Source organism: Aquarana catesbeiana, linkage group LG07 (genome assembly GCF_042186555.1).
Source record: "Aquarana catesbeiana isolate 2022-GZ linkage group LG07, ASM4218655v1, whole genome shotgun sequence".
Lineage (NCBI taxonomy): Eukaryota > Metazoa > Chordata > Amphibia > Anura > Ranidae > Aquarana > Aquarana catesbeiana.
In genome coordinates, this window is record NC_133330.1 from 81,977,018 (window position 1) to 81,990,615 (window position 13,598).

General features: G+C 43.2%; 1 long non-coding RNA gene across 2 annotated transcripts in view; it reads left to right on the forward strand.

Annotated features, from left to right (window-relative positions):
• The window catches only part of LOC141102434 (uncharacterized), a 73,224-nt gene extending 59,843 nt beyond the window's left edge, over nucleotides 1-13,381 (forward strand). For both annotated transcript variants that reach the window (XR_012235107.1, XR_012235106.1), the window contains exons 2-3: nucleotides 12,879-13,010; nucleotides 13,098-13,381. This is a non-coding gene — a long non-coding RNA (uncharacterized lncRNA). The remainder of the gene's footprint in view (nucleotides 1-12,878; nucleotides 13,011-13,097) is intronic.
• The last annotated feature ends 217 nt before the right edge of the window (nucleotides 13,382-13,598 follow it).

Consider the following 13,598-nt stretch of genomic DNA (forward strand, 5'->3'; position numbering starts at 1 on the left):
TGCGTCGCTTTAACTGACAATTGCACAGTTGTGCGACGTGTACCCAAACAAAATTCATGTCCTTTTTTTCCCACAAATAGAGCTTTCTTTTGGCGGTATTTGATCATCTCTGCGGTTTTTATTTTTTGCGCTATAAACAAAAAAAAACGACAATTTGGAAAAAAACACAATATTTTGTACTTTTTGCTATAATAAATATCCCCGTTTTTTTTTAAATGCTAATTTTTTCTCAGTTTAGGCCGATATGTATTCTTCTACATGTTTATTATTGGTAATAAAAATTGCAATAAGCGTATGATTAGTTTGTGCAAAAGTTATAGCGTCTACAAAATAGGGGATAGATTTATAGTGTTTTTGTTATTATTTTTTTTTTTATTAGTAATGGCAGTACAACTGCGGCGGCTGGTCGGCAAGCGGTTAATCTCCATTACTTTAGTAAATTAACCCCAATACATATAAGATTAGGAAAACCAGGGAGGCTTGATTGAGACCTCTGCAATATAAGTTACTCAAGATATAAAGCGAGATGTTTATGACTGCAGCAGGCGATATCTCCCCATCAAGAAACCAGTGGGCCTACATTGATAAACTAATACATTCAAGCAATAGGGGTTATTTACTAAAAATGGAGAGTGCAAAATCTGGTGCAGCTCTACAGAGAAACCAATCAGCTTCCAGGTTTTATTGCCAACGCTTAATTGAACAAGCTGAAGTTAGAAGCTGATTGGTTACCATGCACGGCTTCACCAGATTTTGTGTGCATCAATTTTAGTAAATATACCCCAATGTGACTGTTTTTTTAAAAAAAATTTTCAACAAATGGAACGCAAAGTGCGTAAAGGTTCCTATAGACGAAATATAAGTTTTACATTTAGCCTCGTGCTCTTTAATTTGTTGCATTTCTAGTACTATGCTAACATACCAAGTTAATGCAACTTTGCAGTTCCAAGTAAAAATTAAAAAATTTTAGTGAGCCCTGGCCTTTACTACAAAGTATTCATCACCATGGAATTGCACAACACATTGATCCAGTCACTAGGCTTAAACAAACACAAATTACATGAAATTGGCAGCCGGCATTCTGCCATGGTTTTTCATCCTGCCTGTGGTATTTTGTGACTGCGTAAGCAGGCACACAGATGTCTTTTTCATGGTTCACAAGAACTCTTTCTGTATTCGGTAGCAATTATTTCGTAGCTAAAAAGGTTACATTTAAAATGAACTCGTCAGCATGGCCGTAACTATGTGTGATGGGGGCCCCAAAGCAAAATCATTAGGGGCCCCTGACTCCTAATCTTCATCCCACAGGCTATTCTTCTAGTGATATAGGATACTAGTTGCTTTCATAGCAATTGTAAAGGGGTTCCCAAACTAAATATAAGTTGAACTCCAGGCAAACATTTAAATACACAGATGAAATGCATATATGGGGCTAATTAACCTGAAAAAGGATTTGCATTTCTATCCAATTACTCCTGAAATCTATACAGCCCCTTTACACAGCACAGCCAGATGGACAATACCACTTTCTCTGTCGCAATTAGGGAATAATGTGGTGTCAACTCCTCAGCCTGCTAACTGGAAACTGGAGGAGCAGCAGCAGTCTGATGAGGTCACTTCTCTGCTTGTAAGTAGGTGCCTTCCAAAAAGTTTTAACCACTTAAGGATCTAGCCTCTTTCTGAGATTTGTTGTTTACATGTTAAAAACATTTTTTTTTTGCTAGAAAATTACATAGACCCCCCCAAACATTATATTTTTTTACTAACACCCTAGAGAATAAAATGGCAGTCGTTGCAATACTTTCTGTCACACTGTATTTGCCCAGCAGTTTTACAAGCGCACTTTTTTTAAATTAAAAAATGAGACAACAGTAAAGTTAGCCCAATTTTTTTATATGGTGAAAGATAATGTTAAGCTGAGTAAATTGATACCCAACATGTCACGCTTCAAAATTGCGCCCGCTCGTGGAATGGCGACAAACTTTTACCCTTAAAAATCTCCATAGGCCACGTTTAAAAAATACTACAGGTTGCATGTTTTGAGTTACAGAGGAGGTCTAGGGCTAGAATTATTGCTCTCGCTCTACCGATCGCGGCGATACCTCTGGTGTAAGGTTTTAACACCGCGCTACTCATGTATGCGTTCGCTTCTGCACACGAGTTCGGTGGGAAGGTGTGCGTTTAAAAAAAATTTTTCTTATTTATTTTACCTTTTATTTTTTATTTTTACACTGTTCTTTTTAAAAAAAATTGTGTAACTTTTATTCCTATTACAAGGAATGTAAACATGTAATAGAAAAAAAGCATGACAGGACCTCTTAAATATCAGATCTGGGGTCAAAAAGACCTCAGATCTCATATTTACACTAAAATGCAATACCGACGGCTCCGGTAAGCGGCAGAGGGCACCAGAGAGCGGCGGGGGGGCCCTCTCCTGCCGCCAATAGAAGTGATCTTGCAGTGAATCCGCTGCAGAGACCACTATTATCGGAAACCGGACTGCCTGCTGAAGAAGAAGATACCAGGGTTTTGGCAGCTAGCTGCTGCCATAACAAAGATATCCCTCTTCAAAGAGAGGACGTATATCGGCGTGCGGCAGTCCGGAAGTGGTTAAAGATTTAACTGTTTTTCTCTTGCTGTATTCATGTTCTCTAGCTAACTGGTTTAGCCACTTGTAAAGTGTTATAATGTCTTAACGTTGCACTGTGTCCTCAGGTTGACCTGCTGAGCTGGTGGTGATCGAGCAGAAAGGGTTAAAATTTTCACGCTCTTTTCTGCAAGGTCACTGACCTCCTGCAAGGCATACCATATAAAAAGGGGTCACTAAGGGCCCTAAGAGAACTGGTTGGGGCAAGACTGCCAAAATGTAGCTGTAATGCCCTGTACACACGGTCGGACATTGATCGGACATTCCGACAACAAAATCCATGGATTTTTTCCGACGGATGTTGGCTCAAACTTGTCTTGCATACACACGGTCACACAAAGTTGTCGGAAAATCCGATCGTTCTGAACGCGGTGACGTAAAACACGTACGTAGTGACTATAAACTGGGCAGTAGCCAATAGCTTTTGTCTCTTAATTCATTCTGAGCATGCGTGGCACTTTGTGCGTCGGATTTGTGTACACACGATCGGTATTTCTGACAACGGATTTTGTTTTCGGAAAATTTTATAGCAAGCTCTCAAACTTTGTGTGTCGGAAATTCCGATGGAAAATGTGTGATGGAGCCTACACACAGTCGGAATTTCCGACAACAAGGTCCTATCACACATTTTCCTTCGGAAAATCCGACCATGTGTACGGGGCATAACTCTGTTGGAGTGGTTCACCCCCTCGGGGGTTGTCGGTGGAGGCCAAAGGGGTAGGAATCTTTATGGACTTATAGCTGCCAGTTATGGACTTATTGTCCATTGTCGTTATTATTTTGGATTATTACCAGATCATTGACTTTAAGAGACTGTTGCTGCCTCCGATGGATTTACTGCCTAAATGGACTTGAAATGGACTTGAAAAGGATTGCTTTTAGAAACTTGTCATCTGCCTAAGGTATAGTCATTTTATGAGGTGCTTAATCCCCCCTGGCGGTATTCCTGAGTCTGGCTCTGGGTGGATTTTCAATACCAAAAGCGGTATCCCCGAGCCAGACTCGGGATCGCATTGAAGGATCCATGTAGAGGATATTTACCTTGTCCCCTGGATCCTGCGATGTCTCCACACTGTGATCGGCGAGCCGCCGTGTCTCGCTCGATTCACAGTGCCGAGCTCCGTCCCCTGCGCGCGTTGCGATGCACGGGGACAGAGTTCGGCGCCAAATTCAAAAAGTAAAACACAGTATAGATACAGTATACTTACAGATTACAGTACTGTATCAAATAATTACACATCCCCTTTGTCCCTAGTGGTCTGTCCAGTGCCCTGCATGCAGTTTTATATTATAAAAACTGTTCTTTCTACCTGGAAACTGGAGATTGTCCATAGCAACCAAAACTGTCCCTTTACATCAAAAGTGGCTTTAGACCAGCTAGAAAGTGATAGTGATTTGTACGGAAATCCGTCACCAAACACTAAAAGTAATGAAAGTGACAATTCTGCAACTGAGCAAATTTCAGTGTTTTTGATTTGATTACATTATTGAATAATTATTATTATTATATTATTATTTGGTATAATTATTTATAGTTATTTATTATATTATAATTTTTGATTTCGTTTTTCAAACTTTATCATACCCAGGATGTCTACTAGACTCTTGTTTGGACAGATTTAAGTGAATTATTCCTAAGAATTACAGGCCTATAATATAAAACACCAAATTTCTGTGCAAAATAATTGTACTGCTTTCAGCACCTAAAATCTGAAATAATCATACCGCCAGGGAGGTTAAAGAACTCTGTACAGTAATATGTGTGAAGATGTCATTTGAAAACTGTTCCTGTGTTATCCTTTACTTCTTCAGTAAAGATCTTTTGTTATTCCTTTAATCTGCCTGGTCTGAAGTCTCTCTAAAGGGGTACATGCATGATGTATCAAAAGAACAGGGTTTACAACGAGACTGAAGTTAGAGAAGATAGAATACAGAGGTCTAATTATAAATTAAAGAACTTCTGATTCTGTAAGGAGCTACTATATTGTAAACTCTGTAACATTCCCGTCTTGGTGTGACAGCAAATGTTACAGACATTCCTTAAAGGTCAGAATTGCAACAGCAGATGCTGTAAATGGTGTGTGTGCAAATGGTTAACTGCTTAAATAACCTATCCCATTGATGATGTTTCTCAGTCTGAAGGTGCTTAGATGGTTGTCCCAGAGATGGGCAATCTCCAGGTAGGTTGGGGTGAGTGTGTAAAACATCACATTCTGGTCATAGTGGTAGGATCTGAGAGTGTAATCTTCACACTTACACTAGCTGCATTTTAAAAAAATGAATTTAATGATATGTCAATTAATACATGTGTAGCTCAGTGCTGCTGCTGGCTGTGTGCGGATTTCTCCTCCCCACCCCCTGCAACTGTGGTGCTGGCTGTTTTGTGAGTAAGAAAGGCTCTGTGTGCTGGATCCCCCCCCCCCACTGAGCTGCTATGTAAACAGACGGCTGTGTGGCTGCAAAGAGGGCTGTGTTTTGTATTGCTCTCTCGTCCCCCGGCTTGCAGTGCCTGAGCAAATCAGTAGAAGTGGAGAGTCTTTGAGGAGAAGACTAGATGGTACAGTTGCAATGGATTCTGCCTTCTGTAGTCCTTAAAGAAGCATAGTGCCATACAAGTCAATAGAAGCTAATGGAGCTGCAGACTTTAATACCCAGGATTCCCTGCACATCAGAGGAAGAGAGGACAGTGTTTTTCCTGGGCAATTTATTAGAGATCAGGAGGCCTACCACTTGTGCCTGTCTGCCTGATTCAGAGAGAGAGAGAGAGGGCCTGAGGACTGAGCTTTGTGAGGACCTGCTACCTGGAGTTTCTGCATCCATACACACCAGAGTGCTGAGAGACTGAGCCACTGTGAGCCTCTTGTGTGTATGGATCTGGAGCAATGCAGACCCATCGCTGGGGTGTCTGTGCTTACCACAGGGACCAAAGAACTGAGGCACTAAGGGTTCTCCAGCCTTGCCAGAACCCAAAGCTGAAGGGACCCATTGCCATGTGTACCTACAGTTGAGGAAAGCGAGAGAGGAACTGATCATGAGGACTGGGATTTCTGGAACAGCTCACTGCCAAGTATATGGGATCAGACCTGTTGCCTGCCAGGAGTTGTGAGCCCAAAGGGACAGCTTCTTGTGCACCACCTTACAGAAGGGCCCCAATGTAAGCCAGCCAACTGTCAGAAACCATGAATCAGACTGAGACAGAAGTACAGTTAAATCACACTTGTTTAATAATATAAAAAAAGGTAAACAGAGTAAATGTAGTCAAAACATAGCCAGAGTTCAGGAACTGGAACGGATAGTCAGACAAGCCAAACGTCAGGGATCCAGAGAAGAGCGTAGTAAAACAGCAAGCAGGAGCTGGAGCCAGAAGAGATGTCAGCCAAGCAAGTCTTTAACAGGAATGCAGGAGATAGTCTCTGTGATGTTGACCAAGGTGAAGGCAGAGATCCTCTGGGCTGGAAGGCTTAAGTAGGCAGGTCTGACGAGCAGGATATCATCAACAGGTGAGTAGCTGTGGAGAGATAGGAGCTGGCAATTAGCCAACAGCTGAGTGGCCAGCTCAGGGAAGGAAGGGCTGAGCCCAGCCCTGACACCAACACTGACATTTAGGTGCCAGGTACTTTGCAGCCACTTTCAGAGGTCCCACTACCTAAAGAATGCATTGGGGCCATATGCGTAGTGTGCATACAAGGACCTTTATTTGCTTGGGTAGTTCATGCCAATACTTTAACCCTATTTTGCACCAATTATAGTTTGATTTACAATTGCTACAGTTGAATCAATTGAAAGCTTATGGGTCAGTGCTCATTACTAGTACATCATCTTTGAATCTGTTCATTTGCCTGTTTAACGATTATTTGCATTGTGTAACTGCATTGCCCTAATGTATTTAATTAATCTACCACCCATTTGCTTTTGGCCTTAATGTAGAGTGGTAGCTTAGTACTGCTTAAAGTGGAGTTCCGCCTAATTTTTTTTTTTTTTTAAGTTAGCAGCTACAAATACTGCAGCTGCTGACTTTTAAAATATGGACACTTACCTGTCCAGGGCGCCCGCCAGTGTTACCAACCTACCAGATTGAAATTTACTGACACGACACCCAAAATTTACTGGCACAGCCAAGTTTTTACTGGCATTTCCAAAAGTTACAAAATCACAGTTTTAAGTACAAATTTCACTATTTAGGCTACAAACAAGTACAATATGTAATTAGCAATGTTATTTAAGGTAGATAATAAGGCAAAAATACATATTTCTTATTTTTTTTTTTTTTTTTTTTCGATATAGTAAGTATCTCAGGGACAGTACTCAGGAGGGCAAGAAATTAGAATGGGTGGCACACACATGAAATTAACTCTCACAGTGATACTGACAGCAGTGTGCAGCAGTACAGATTACCGACACGACACGTCCCCTCCTGAGTCACAGTGACAGTCTCTCTCCAAGCCAGGTGGTCCCTCCAGTCCAAACAGCACTGATGATCCCCCTCCTGGCCTGCCTTGCTCCCATCCCGCAGACCCACACACAAGGCTCTGGCCGCTCTGCTTGGCTCCCTTGCACCATGACATCATAGGACATGTTCAGGCACCGCCTCTACCAAAGCTGCCCGAACACACTGTAGCAGGCACTTGTATGGTCTTGGCTGGCTCCGGGCTGAGCGTCATTTTTTACTGGCAACCTTTTCTTTTTACTGGCATTTACTGGCAGGAGAAAATTGCCTGTTTTTTACTGGCTGCCAGTAAAAATACTGACGGTTGGCAACACTGGCGCCCGCGATGTTTTTGGGTGGAACTCCGCTTTAAGTCACACAGGTGTGAACGGCCTCTAGGCTATAACTAGGTGTGTCAGTGGGGACAGAGCAGTTCAGAGAGTGATAGCAGAGCAGAGAGTCCATCATCACAAGTTGCTCCTGCGGGGGTATTTGCTACATATGGTTACATAAATTTGTGTTTTTTATATCTGCTGATCTAAATCTAATCTAAATCTAAATGCATTTATTAAATGCTGACAATTTAGTGTGTAGCTAAACAGCTCTGTATCCCATACCAGTTTCATGGTCTGCTATGGCTATATTTACACACTTGCTCTGCAGCAGGAAATGATAAAAAAACCGCAAAGCACTTATCTTGTCTGCATCTTCGTGGTGAAAGAAAGATGCAAATAAAAGCACTGGAGGCACAGTTTGACAACATGCTGCATTCTGCATCATTGCCTTGAGGCCACCAACTATGTATGGCCAGGCTCTTTGACTGGCCATACACAGTTTTTTCTTTGTTCAATCAACAGGCTGGAGGAGAAAACAGATTCCTCCATCCATGTGTAGCACTACCTCTATTGGAGCCGCTGGTAATACTGGGTCCTTTGCTCTTTCCCTGGCCCTAGTCATAGCCTCCCTCCTACTGGCATCACCAGGATGCCTTGCCTGTGTACTCACAGCGGTCACACAAAAATAGCACCCACTGCTTATTATGGGAAATAAACAGTTTATACTGGCAAACCAGAGTAGATAGGTAATGCAGTAAACCAGTAGTTCAACAATGGCACATAATAAACCAGTGCAATAATGGATACAATGTAGTCAATCAAGGTACCTATAAAGGTGATCCTGATATGTATTGCAGTACCAAAGTGCAGTGGCGGCTGGTGCTCAAAATTTTGGGGGGGGGTGCAAACGAACTGAAAAATTCTGAAAAATACTGAAACAAAAACATCAATTGCAGCCACTGTGCCCATCATATGCAGCCAACTGTGCCCAGCAAATGCAGCCACTGTGCCCATCATATGCAGCCACTGTGCCCATCATATGCAGCCAACTGTGCCCATAATATGCAGCCAACTGTGTCCATCAATTGCAGCCACTGCGCCCGTCATATGCAGCCAACTGTGCCCATAATATGCAACCAACTGTGTCCATCAATTGCAGCCACTGTCCCCGTCATATGCAACCACTGTGCCCATCATATGCAGCCAACCGTGCCCAGCAAATGCAACCAACTGTGCCCATCATTTGCAGCCACTGTGCCCATCATATGCAGCCAACTGTGCCCATCATATGCAGCCAACTGTGCTCATCATATAATAATCATTTGCTTTGCTAACACACCTGGGTAGACTGCGAGCGCAATGCTCTGTAACAATTAAATTGTTACTGTTGTTTACTGTGTATATTGGTATCACTTAATTGTCATTGCTGCTTGACTTTTTGACTGTTTTAGGAATCATTTCAACCCAGTCCTGGCTGTTTTACCAGGATTTGGCTGATCAACTCTCTTTTTCAGTCTATCCTCTTGAGTAAGTAAATCTAGAGAGCTAAAACTATTTGCACTGTGTCTGTGTTTAATTTAAAGGTATACACAATATGTCTGAACCTAGGGTATCTGGAGGGCTGGGAGGTTCACAGGGTGAAGGCTGCACAGAAGGACATGTATTTACCAGCAGTCCTCAAGGGGGCAGTGCTACAAAGGTATACCTGGATGCTTCAGTTTAGGTGGTTAGGATTTAGAGAATTGTATTGTACTGTTATGGACTTTGCCATGTGAAGTTCTTAATAAAGTTTTAAAAACATTCTAAACCTGATCTGAAGTTAATTAAAGGGGTGCATGGTAGATTATGGCGTATGAGAAGAACAGGGTCTGTAAAGCACAATGGGGTACGAAAGCAAGGCCACTACAAAGAGTTAACTCGGCAGAAGAGTTGGAGTTGAAGAACAGTTGCCACAGGTAACCTAGAACTGTTTGGGAAATAAACAGCAGCCAGTTCATAAAGCATGGTACCTGTGTAGGTGACAGGTCCTCCCGTGGTCGGTGATCTGACTCCCTCCCTAGCAGTCAGTTCCCCCAAAGCATCTGGGTCCTAACCTGTGGTACAGAGACCTCATGTATCTTGTTGCATGGTACGGGAGAGTGAAAAAAGTTAACTAAGTTAACTAAGTGCACACATGACGTCCGTGCTATGTGCAAAATAGGACCCCATTCTGTCACTAGGAGTTTGGTGGCATAGGTATGCTGGACTAGTGGAGTGTGCTCAGTGGTGTCCCTCCTAAATGCAAACACTTGACTGCAAGATGTGTAGGAACATGGGACAAGAGGAACTCACAGAGGAACTCTGTATATTAATCACTGCACACAGTGTATGGCTCATCACTAAGCTTGGGTACCGCCATGATGTTGACTTTTACATGAACGCGTCCCTGCCTGGTCCCGGGCATTGATGAGCGCGTACACACGAAGGGTACCCCAATGTGCAGGGCGAGTAGGCCCCCTCCCACAAGCAAGCACATTCAAGAATTTGGGAGTGCAGTGTGATAAGAGGGTTTGAAAGGGCAAGCGTTGGGATATTCTGCAGCAAATGGTGGGGAGCAAGGGGGGGAGTGAACAAAATCAGCAGTCTGGAGGAATAATAGCTATGGAGAGTGTCTTTGACCTGGATGCTTTCTGTTTTCTGTGAGAGTTGACAGCAAGGGAGTTTAGCTGTCTTAGGGGGAAAAAATGTATGGGGGGGGGGGCGACCCTCTCACCAGGTCCTTATGCAGCAGTCTTTGGATGTTGGTAGGTTCTAAGCACTTTGCCCACACATCCGCGTCATTCATTCACAGAGATCTGTGAATTAATTCACTACATGTCACATCTTCCTCCACAGCAGATAGACTTGCAGCTCTCAATGGACTACAAGAGCTCTGATCAGTGCACTCGTAGACCATTGACACTTCTTGCAGCTCAGTAACTGAAAGCTTCTACAGAGGTGTAGCACTACTCCTGCAGGAGTCGCAGAATTACTGTCCAGGTCTTCCCAAATCTTCTGCCCTGCAGCCAGGCATACAACAGGCTCATTCATACTTTCTTCAAGGACCAGCCTAGGGGAAGTTGTTTTTGTGGTTTTTATTTTTGGAAAACTTGGAAAGGGTTGAGGGAAGTGGTGGGATACTCCAAAGATAAGAACTACGTACAACCCGAGGACTTGATCTTCCTCACTGAACAAGCTATAATGAAGTCCGGGCTTGAAACAAACAGTAGACTTTAGCTTAAGTAGTAGTAGTTAGGGCCACAAGAGCAAAGTCCCTTTAAGTAGGAGATTATCTAGACAGAGCTCTTCAAGACCCTCAGCTGACTATAAGGAATGAGGGGTAACTAGAGCACAAGGTCCCCAAGATCTCTCAGTGTTTGTACTCACAAGGCTCAAGGACAGATGGTAGCCTCCTTGCAATCTTCCAAGTGATACCCTCCAGTGATACCAGCCAGATATGCAGCAGACAGCTCCCCTTAGTAAGCTTCTTCCTATGCCCTGAGTCTCAGCATTCTTCTCCTCAGGTCACCCACCTGAGGCCTCATCAACAGCAGCTTCTGCCTGGGAGGGCAGCGTGCCCCCCTCAGGCTGGACTCCTCCACTATGGGAAAAGACACAGAACTCTGTGTGCTCCCAGAGTAAATACAGTCTCCCAGCATGCCATCAGAGCCTGCCTCTCTGAAATAGGCTGGGGGTGCATCAATATTCATGCTGCCATCTGCATAGTTCCACACCTATTATCCAGAAACTTCTCAAGTTACCTGGATACAGAGGGAGCTAGCAAGCAGACTGGCAGCAGAAGAGCACACAGAGCACACCTGACTAAACAATTACAGCTCATTGAGTGCAGCGTGGCAACAAAAATTTCCTTTAAAAAACACACACTAATGCCCCGTACACACGGAGGGGGTCTATTCCACATTTTCAGCGTGTTGTCGGACATTCCGACCATGTGTGGGCTCCATCGGACATTTTCCATCGGATTTTCCAACACACAAAGTTTGAGAGCAGGCTATAAAATCTGGTCACGTCAATTCCCACCGTATGTGGCCAGTTCCGACGCACAAAGTGCCACGCATGCTCAGAGGAAATTCCGAGACGGAACAGCTCGGTCTGGTAAAATTAGCGTTCGCAATGGATACAGCACTTTCGTCACGCTGCAATGTAAAAAATGGTTTAATACAGCGCACTCTCTTCTTCTTTATAATGTGAGAAGAATGAAGTAGTTTTGCTGCTCATATTCACACAGACTTCTCACAAACTTCTTTCTTTATTATTTATCGTGATTCCCTCAATATATTTTGATTTGTCACATCTGACAAAATTTCTTTTTTGTTGTTTTATTTATTAATTTTTTTTAAAGGCTTTTTTTTTTTTTTTTTTTTTTTTTTTTTTTTGGGTTTGTATTTTTTTCAAGGCTGATCTTAGTTTTATTTTAGTTTTAGTTTTACTCCATAATATTTTTGTGTGTGTTTTGTGTGTCAAGTTACCACAACACCATTATTATCTTATGTTATTTAATCTCAAGAAGGTTGCTTGGTGTTGGTGTCCCTTGTTAATCTCGCATTGTATTTTTGAAATGTACCTGAATCCTCACAAACAAACTGTCCTTTTTTAAGGAAAACACACATAGGCGAGTATAATTGAAACAAAAAATCCTTTGTTAAGGGCTCAGAACCAAACAAAGAGGGAGGCAACGCTGGAGAAACATCAGAAATTGGCGAAGCCTTTGACCCCCAGGGCAGACATCAATTATTTTACAGCAAAATTGGTGGCCTGAAGAATCCATATCTAAGGGAGTGCAGTCTGGTCCAGAAGTCCCAGAGATCATGAAAGCAGCAGATGACATCTGTGTCCCCAGGCTGTGGTACTACAAGAGGCTGCATCTTTTGCCAGACCAGACTGGACCCAGGGTCATCACTCTCTGGTCTGGCTCAAGCTGGACTCCTCCACATGTTGCTGCTTGGAAGGCCCAGGTTGGGCGTCAGAAGCCTCAGCTGGGGGGGAAGGAAGCATGGAAGGAAGACTGGAGAGTGCTGGCCTGGGTTCAGTCTGACCTGCCAGAAAATGCAGCCTGTCATAGTACCACAGGCTGGGGACATAGATGTCATCTGCAGCTCCAGATCTCTGGGAATCCTGGACCTTCTTGTGCTTCCTTAGATAAGTGCTCCTCAGGCCACCAATTAGGCTCTTCAAATAGGTGATATCTGCCGTGGGGATCACCGTCTTCACAAATTCCAGCAATTGATCAGCGCTGCCTTCCTCTTTGTTTGGTTCTTATATTCAGGGTGGTTTATCTCCCATAGATAGGGCAGCTCCCTGAACATATCAATGAAGATTGCCAAAAGATTGCCAAAACAGACAATTGTACCCCACTTCCAAGCAATGTTTCATATTTATAGTTCTTCCCTCAAATATCTGTGTGTTAAGTATACTATTTTTTTTTACATAGGGGAGAAAAGACTCGGAGGACACCCCTCATCCGAGGAGACCAGAGACCCCCCACCTCTGGAAGAAGGGGAAATGCACCCAAGACAAACATAGCAGGAGGAGGAAGACGTGGTGAAAATTGGCACCACAACAGGTGAGTGTCTGCGACCACAGGCTCAGGTAAGAGATGGATGCCGGCATATTTATAATACATGTTTTTTTTTGGTTTCTATCTTTTTAGGTGATCGTGATGTTGTGGATCCAGATCCTTTCACCTCGGAAAGTGCACAGATCCTGATTGGGGAGATCATGGGGTGTAATAGGGACATAGAAAACATCCAGAAAAACATCAATGATGTTCTTCAAAAAAATAAGAACATCACTGATGTTTTGGGGAGAGTTTAAAACCCCTCCAAATCCCTTTGTTTTATGGTGTGCTACAATTTTTTTTACATTTTTTGTCAAATTGGAGAAAAGCCAAATTTTGAAGAGGCACACAGTGTGTCAACATGTGCTATCTGCTATCCCGGGAGATCAATGGACGTGTTTTGGGGGTGCAACCCCTTCCTCAATAATAAAGTAGCTAAGAGGAAGGGGTTGCTCCCCCAAAACACGTCCCTTGATCCCCCATGATGGCAGCTAGCACATGTTGACATTCGGCTATTTGTGTGCATCTTCAAAATTTGGCTTTTCCAGGGGTGACTTCACCTCATCTGAACGCAATATCAAACACAGTTTGTAA